Source organism: Callorhinus ursinus, unplaced genomic scaffold (assembly GCF_003265705.2).
Source record: "Callorhinus ursinus isolate GAN/ISIS: 27379988/994484 unplaced genomic scaffold, GSC_fseal_2.0 scaffold19, whole genome shotgun sequence".
Classification (NCBI taxonomy): domain Eukaryota; kingdom Metazoa; phylum Chordata; class Mammalia; order Carnivora; family Otariidae; genus Callorhinus; species Callorhinus ursinus.
The window spans coordinates 681,362-690,437 of record NW_027397081.1 but is presented as its reverse complement, the minus strand read 5'-3'; the positions used below and the strand labels follow the sequence as shown (position 1 = coordinate 690,437).

At 43.4% G+C, this 9,076-nt stretch overlaps 1 pseudogene; it reads left to right on the top strand.

The window, feature by feature from the left end:
• Nucleotides 1–502: 502 nt before the first annotated feature.
• On the top strand, nucleotides 503–1,278 carry LOC141374605 (small COPII coat GTPase SAR1B pseudogene; annotated as a pseudogene).
• The last annotated feature ends 7,798 nt before the right edge of the window (nucleotides 1,279–9,076 follow it).

Genomic DNA, 9,076 nt, shown 5'->3' with positions numbered 1-9,076 from the left:
AAGACACGTACGTACAAGGGAAACCCCATTAGGCTAGCAGGGGATTTTTTAGCAGAAACTTGGCGGGCCAGAAGAGAGTGGCATGAGATATTCACAGTGCTGAATGGGAAAAAGCTGCGGCCAATACTCTATCCAGCAAGGCTGTCATTCAGAAGAGAAGGAAAGATAAACAGTCTCCCAGATGCAAAATTTACATCAAAATACTTGAACTCTATTAGATTTCAAAAAAATTCATAGTTGAAAAAGTAGAATCACATACCCAAGTTGTTCCAAACATACTTAAAACTTTCAAATAACTAAACCAAATATGAAGTTTATTTTCTTTTAATATTTGCATTCACAGTGACAAAACTTACTCAGCTTTTCTAAAAATTGATTTGACTTTGAGGGAAAAGCATATCCAGTGGTCATCACGCTTTGCAGTTCAGTCTGGGAGTGTATAGCACCAACACCAAACAAGGAATTGCATTCTCTGCAACCACGGACCCTATAAGATTTGGATATGTTCTTCATATTTGAGTGAATTTATAGTGGGTTCAGCAGTATGCTACAGTTTTTAGGATTATATAAGAAAATTGGCAAATTGGTATTTTTTGGGTTGTTTAGTGTGAGAAAACAACATTGCTACATATGCTAAAAGATGGCAGACTTGTACAACATGTCACATTAGCTCCCATTTCAGAAGAACTAACCATTGCTGGCGTGACTGTTACAGCTTTCAATCCGGGTGGACAGGTCAAGTTGGAAGAGTGTGGGACGACCTTCCTGCCACCAGGTGGAAGGGTAGTGCAGACCATGAAAGGCTGTTAGAATCCAAAGAATTTTGGGGCGCCTGGGTGGCTCAGTCATTAAGTGTCTGCCTTCAGCTCAGGTCATGGTCCCAGGGTCCTGGGATCGAGCCCCGCATCGGGGTCCCTGCTCCGCGGGAAGCCTGCTTCTCCCTCTCCCACTCCCTCTGCTTGTGTTCCCTCTCTCGCTGTGTCTCTCTCTGTCAAATAAATAAATAAAATAAAATAAAAAGAATTTGATTCACTAATGATAGATGAAACCACTGCTAATGTGCCTACAGGGATTCTCGGGAATGAGATCGACAGACATGAAGCCGTCATTGAAGACAGGTTATGGGAGATGTTCGGTTTATATGCTCAGACAACAGGCAAGGGCAGTGTATCTCAGAAAGAACTGAATGCCCAATCCTTACAAGTTTTTGTATGCAGTGTGCTCAAAAGACAAGGTTACAGAGAAGGTTTCCACTGGATGACATGGTACCTTGGTTAACACTGAGCTACCTTAGTTCCAGGTCCAGCCATCTGGGTCTACTCAGAGATTTGATCTCGTACCATGGACACCTTGAATTCCATAGATTTTTGTTGACAACAAAACATGTTTTATAGATTACTAACATTATATCAAACTTAAGTGAGAATTGAAAACTGATTCAAGTAAGTTTGAATATCATGTTAGCTTTCTAATTCCATGAAAATAGTTTTTACAGTTTATAACCTGACATTACCCCCAGCACCATTTATAAAGAGTAACTTTCCAGCAGTACATTCGAAACACTTTTAACAAACAAAACTATAAGTATAAACCATATTTAAAAGCTCATGTTAAAATATGTATTCATTCTCTTTGAACTAGTTTTTAAATTTTAGATTACATGTACACCTATCTTAAGTATACAGTTAATAATTAGTTTGATTGAGGGTGGTGCAGTCGGTTAAGCCTCTGACTCCTGGTTTTGGCTCAGGTCCTGATCTCAGGGTTATGAGATCGAGCCCCGAGTCAGGCTCTGCGCTCAGTGGGGAGTCTGCTTGAGATTCTCCCTCTCCCTCTCCCTCTGCCCTCTCCCCTGCACATGCACGCTGTCTCTCTAAAATAAATACATCTTTAAATAATAATAATAATTTGATGATTGCACAATGCCTTACAGTTCTCAAAAATATTTTTTCTTATGCAAATGATATGCAGTAAAAACAAACTCTCATGTTTGGCACCCTTAAAAGAAAAAGGATATCAATTTCAAAACTATGTCTGTCACAGTTTTGTAAATTCACTAATGTGACAGTTCACTGCATACAATGAAAAGCGATTCCTCATTGGTGCAAGGGTATGAACTTCCACTTATAAGACGAATAAATCCTAAGGATCTGATGTGCAGTGTGGGATCACAGTTAACAATACTGTATCGATGGGGCGCCTGGGTGGCTCAGTCATTTGAGCTCCTGACTCTTGATTCTGCTGGCTCAGGTCATGATCTCAGGGTTATGAGATCGAGCCTCGCTTTGGGCTCCATGCTCAGCACAGAGTCTGTTTGCCCCTCTCCTTCTGCTCCTCCCCCAGCTCATGCTCTCTCTCTCTCTTTTAAATAAATAAAATCTTAAAAAAAAAGCAATACTGTATCATATGCTTGTAAGTCACTAAGAGAGTAGATCTTAAATGTTCTCAACACCTACCACCCCCCCAAAAAAGGAAGTGAATGAAGGGATGGATGTGTTAACTAACCTTATTGTACACAATCATCATGTTGTACACCTTAAACTTACACAATATTATATGTCAAGTACATCTCAATAAAGCTGGGGGTAAAACAAAAGAAAAGCAACTCTAAATTTAGTATTAATAACAGTGTTTACTTTTTTTAAGTAGGCTCCTCACCCAGTCTGGAGGCCAACATGGGGCTTGAACTCAGGACCTCAAGATCAAGACCTGAGCTGAGATCAAGAGTCAAGATGCTTAACCAACTGGGCCACCCAGATGCCCCTTTATAGTTTTTTTTTTTCCAGCCAATTACATAACCCTGTTGATTATGGTTAAAATATTCTACGTATTAGTTCATGTTAGAAAAATGTGTAAAGCCATTATTGACTTATACTATGAAAAATTTCAGTATCTATGTTAATTCTCATACCTATAGAGCTAGGTTCCAAATAAGCCTTTCTGTTGCTTGGAGCTTCAAGGTTTGCTTGCCCAAATGCAGTGTGAGATGAGTGAGGACACAGAAATCATACCGCCAACTTTTGTCTTTGATAACTGAAAATTCAGCAGACATTCTTTTGTTTCAAGAAAATCTTGAACTGGTCATGGGAATAAAAGGCACAGCACAAGAAACATAGTGATGTTATAATAGTGTTTTTGGTGACAGATGGTAGTTACGTTGAGGTGAGCACAGTGCAATGTACCAATGTGTCCAATCACTATGCTGTACACCTGAAACTAACATAATATTGTGTGTCAACTATACTCAAATTAAAAAAATATTTTAAAAAAGAAAATCTTGAATTGGAGTTACCAATAACGTAAATCTCTGTAAAAATCTCTTACAAGTCAACCAATGGACATCGATAAACAACACAAGACCATCCCATTCGGTGTCTTCTACTTCCTGCAACAGTTTCCATCAAGTGAGGCTGATTCGTAGCATTTGTACGTATGGATTGAACAATTTTAATAACTATCCATGACACTTTCCATGAGTCTGACTCAGAAAACTGAGCAAAAAAATATTTTCAATATGGATCACATGGTGAAACAAAGCAATGAGGGAAACATCAGTGTCTTGTTTTAAAATTCCTACGAATCTACACTTTTGACCTAATAAACTGAAGCTGTTAGATAGAAACTAATATTTTTCCATATTTATATGAAATTTTTTGATAGTCATGAAAGTTTCAAATATATCTATGTCAGAGTTTGACTTTTTAGTCTGTGTGTTAAGAATACTTCTTCATAAATTTGGAAGTCCTTCAAGATGAAATATACCCAAAGTATCAATTGGGCATGACTCATCTAAAACTAAAAAAAAAAAAAAAAAGTGTGTGCAATCTTACAAATTTTGAATCAATTGATCTTCGAAATTCTTTAAAAAGGCTTGTGCTCTATGGGCAATGATTTGGTGATTCCTCTGAAGACAGTTTGCTTTTTGTAAAATACGATTTTTACTCTTTTCCCAATAATTTTATAACAACATTTCGATCACTGACGTAATAATTGCTTTGACCATGTTGCCATCTAGAAATTATTTTCTCGGGGCGCCTGGCCAGCTCCGTTAGGAGGGCACGTGACTCTTGATTCCAGGGTTGTGAGTTGGAGCCCCACGTTGGGTGTAGAGATTACTTTAAAAAAATAACAAGGGCACCTGGGTGGCTCAGTTGGTTAAGCAACTGCCTTTGGCTCCGGTCATGATCCTGGAGTCCTGGGATCGAGTCCCACATCGGGCTCCTTGCTCAGCGGGGAGCCTGCTTCTCCCTCTGACCCTCCCCCTGCTCATGTGCTCTCTCTCTCTCTCTCTCATTCTTGCTCTCTCAAATGAATAAATAAAATCCTTAAAAATAAATAAATAAAAGTAAAAATATAACAAATAAACTTTAAAGATTATTTTCTTTCCTGGGCAAGAATCTAAGCCATTTAACATCCAGCTCAATTGTAAGCTCAGATCCGGTTAAATGCAATTTTTAAAAATTGTATTGGATATTTATTTCTGATTTCAGGAAACAATTTTATTCTTTTCAAAACTTTTGTGACTATTAAGAGGAAACATCAAACTCACTACATAGCTGCAGAAAATGTCCCTAATGTCATGTACTTTATTATTTTAGGGAAAATGTACACATCAAGCAAACAGCTTTTTCATTTTGCTTTGCACAACAAACGACTATTGCCGTTCATTGTGAAATTTGAGGCCTATCTTTTATCAGCCATTTTTTTTTCTTTCCTGCTCTGGTTGTGGGACTGGCTTCTACATGTCTATTTGATTCTACATCATTAGTATGCCCTAGTTTTAAACTTAAAATTTTGTCAGTACTTAAATTTAAAATTAGAATAATATAATTAAAATAATAAGTATATCCATCTATTTACCAATTTACATAGCTATCACTCTAACCCGTGTGGTCTGCATAAACATCCAGATAATCACATCACAATATCACACTGTTGTGTAGGAAACATCATTTTGATCATTTTGTTGACACCGGCCAGATTGGTGATGTATTTACGTGGAATACAAGAAGACACCTGCCCAAAATGCACACAACACCATGATTCAACACTTAAACTGAAATGCACTCCTATCAAAACAATAGGGTTGTAGGTAATGGAAAAAAAATATCCTACACTGGTTCAATTTAAATTTTTCAATATAAGTTAAAATGAAACTGAAATTAAAAATTCAGAGCTTCAGGGGCGATAGCCACCTGTCGAGCACTCAGAAGCCCCCGTGCCCAGCAGTAACGGAATCGGACACGAGAGCCTGATGCCGTACTTGCTGGTCCTGCCTCGCTCTGGAGCCCCAGTGTTGACCTGCTTGCTGTGCGTTCCATTCTTTACGCCTCCTGATGGACACTCACTCGACTCCTCTCGCCGTCCCTCACCGCTCTCCGCTAAGACCACTGCACGTTGCCTCTGGCTTTTTGGCCCCCTCTTCAAGCAGCGGTTACTTGGTCCAGCCCAACCCCCCTGCCAGGTTTTGGCGGGAACAGGATGGGACAAATGTGTGTAAGAACACAGAGGTTAAGGGCGCCTGGGTGGCTCAGTTGGTTAAGCATCTGTCTTCCGCTCAGGTCACGATCCTGGAGTCCCGGGATCGAGTCCCGCATCGGGCTCCCTGCTTAGCGAGGAGCCTGCTTCTCCCTCTGACCCTACCCCCTCTCATGCTCTCTGTCTCTCATTCTCTCTCTCAAATAAATAAAATCTTAAAAAAAAAAAAGAACACAGAGGTTAAGCCAGATAATGGAGGCTGTAAGAAGCAAACAGCAACTCTAAAACCTGTTTGTTTCTTGTCTTGAACAAATGACTTTCAAACGAAAAAGATATTATTTAACCGACACAGTTATTTGTAAAAATCACACAGGCTAATAGAAAAACTGAAAATAAGCGATCATTCTAATTTTTTTAAAAAATGAAAGAAAGGAAATTTTGCAGACAGTTCAGAGTAAATAATCATCTTGAGCAAGAGTCTATTAGGAATTAGTCAAAGGGTAGTATGCAAGGTTTCAGAAAAGTAAGCATCGATCAGCAGCCCAGGCCTGACACACCCAGTTCCTGTTTTGCTGAGACAGTGGTAATTCTGCCCAAATCTGACGCTCATCAGAGCACCTGGCCATGCATCACACTCTCCTTCTGGCAAAATTGACACAAGCTGGCTGGATGACAGCATAGAGTGGCACTGATTTTTTTTTTTTTAAGTGAATTCCACCTCCAACGTGGGGCTCACCCTCACAGCCCCAAGATCACGGGGTGCACACTGCACGGGCTGAGCCAGCCCCGTGCCCCACGCTGCACTGTTTCATCTGATGCTCAATCCACCTTGATGTTTGTCAAATAGATTCTCTTCTCCCGGCAGATTTTTAAGGTGTCTCTAAAGAGATGATGCCTCTGGGTCTGACCTTACATGTGTCTGTGCAATATTTTAGTGAAATATAATTAGGAGTCACTGGAGGCTGAGCAGGAAGATGCTGCTCCTCCTTTTCTACGAGTGGCAGAAACCCCAGATTGGGAGCTGGTCAAACAGGTAACCCTCTGAGAACGCAGCTGAGACACGAGGTCTGCACTGACCTCCCCGAGGCATAAAACAGCTCAAGCACAGAATCGCAGGGACGTGATTTGTAGTACAGCCCCAGTAACGTGCTTCCCAAAATGCATACAGCCCCAGGAGCGTGGTCATGGAAACCACAGTCTCTGCTTCCTGGAGCGACTGGAACCCTACGCCCATGCAAATCCCTCTTCCGGGGTGGCACCCCGCTGGCTTCCTCTCCTCCTAGTGACCAGGACAGGTCTCCACAGGGGCTGACACCGGTCTGGCACTGCGTCCCGTGGCTTCTGCCCCCGTGGCTGGGTGCCAACTGCTCTTGCTGCCACTCCTGCCTGGCACGGCCCCCGCAGTTCCCTGGCCCAGGGGACAGAACTGGAAGTCACAAGAACCCACAACCTTATACAGCTGACCCTCAGCCAACGTGGGGATCAGAGGCACCCACCCCCCTGCCATCAAAAATCCCATATAACCTTGGGTTCCCCAAAATCTTACTGATAGCCTACTGTTTACCGGAAGCCTTACCCGTAACATAAATGGTCGATTCGTACACGTATCGTGTGTGTTATGTACCATATCCTTACGGTCAAGTGAGCTGGAGGAAAGAAAATGTGATTAAGAAAATCCTACGAGAAAGTACCTACTGGACTATATGGAAAAAAATCCGTGTGTAAGTGGACTCACACAGCTCACGCCGGGCTGTTGGAGGGTCTACCCTACCTGCTTGGCCAGTCTCTCCACACCATCCAGATGCCAACCCCGCCGCTCACACTCATCACCACAGACATTTAGGAGCTGAGAGCTTACTCACTTCTCTCTCCTGCCCTTACTCCGCCCTGAGGCATATTGACTTTCCTTCTTAGCATTTGCTAAGATTAGTATTGCCAGAATTCTACCTGGCAGAGGACCTTTCATTCACTTAGTCTCTGGACCCACTGGAAGCGAAGTGTGACGAACACGAGGACCCCCTATCTCCAGGGCCCGGGGCACGGCAGACACTTCATAAATACTTGTTTGGTGAGTGAATGAAAATTTCAGTGTAATATAAAGCACTTCATAACCACAGAAGTGTTCAGACATGGAAAGGACTCCCCCCAAAGGCCCTGAGCTTCCTGTGAGCTGGGCCATGGGCTGACCAGATGTCGGACAACACACTCAGCTGCTAACTGGAAGCAGGGGATACCCATGAAATGTGACTATTACCATTTCCTGTAAGCCGCCGGAGGCGAGCTCCAAAAATGGTTTGCTGTTCACTTGACCCAGAAAACCCCACAAAATCATGCAAATCAAGAGGTCCAAATCTTCATGTTCACTTTAATAACACACATGAAACCTTCCAGGCCATCAAGGGTATGCAGATCCAAAAAACCACCAACTCTCTGAAGGCTGTCACTTTGCAGAAGCAACGTCTGCCGTCCTATCAGTGCCCAGGTGGAGTGGAAGGTGTGCCAGGGTCTGGACACAAGGCTGGTGGGGCTGCACACAGGGCTAGCGGGGCTGCACACAAGGTCGGGGGGGCTGCACACAGGGCTGGTGGGGCTGCACACAAGGTTGGGGGGGCTGCACACAGGGCTGGCGGGGCTGCACACAAGGTTGGGGGGCTGCACACAAGGCCGGGGTGGCTGGACACAGGGTTGGTGGCCCCAAAAAGAGTGCTAAATTTGTACTGCAGAGTCATGCTGAACCTCAGGGTTTCGATGTAGATTCTCTGGTCCCAGAGCACATCCAGGAGAACAAAGCCCCCAAGATATGGTGCAGAACTTACTGGGCTCAGGGTCGGACAAACCCACACATGAGCTCGCCTGCCATGCGGAGACGATCCTGACCGGTAACAGACTGTTCCTAAACCAGAGGAGGAGGTTGCACAGAAGAAAAAGACATCCCAGAAGAAACCCAAGAAACAAAAACTTAGGGTCCGGGAGTAAATTCTGCATAAAATAAATGCAAATAAAAGTTTAAAAAAAGGTGACTGTTATAATATTAGAGATAAAAGATAAAGATACACATGTTGTTGGAGTTTCATCAGCAAAACTGAGTGCTCTCCCATACCCAGCTCTCTTCCCAACGTGTACCTGGCCCCCCACCCCCATCTTTACGTAATCCGGATGCGGCCACTGGAGCGCCCAGCCCCCTCACCCCCGTCCTGTGAGGTCGAATTATCTCCAGCCCCAGTTTCACTGCTGGGAGTGTCCAAATGTCACGATTTTCTGGAAAGGTATGTGGTCTCGTGACCCCCATGTCTCTGTCCAACCAGCACCCACAATGTGAAATCTAGCCTTTTCATCATTCTGTGCCAACCTGAGGACATGGACCCTCCAGAACTGCGGGGTCGGTCACATACTGCCCACCAGTGACGTGGACATTTCCACGCAGACCTGTGTAGACTCCCCTCATCTTTCCCCTCACATTGAGCAGTACCAAACTCCTTCCTTCTACAAAGCAATGACCCACCCTATGCCCAGTCTTTCATGTCCACCACGCCCCCACACACTCACCTCGCCAAGTGTCTACATTCCAAACAAACGCACTGGCTTACCAAGGAGGGGC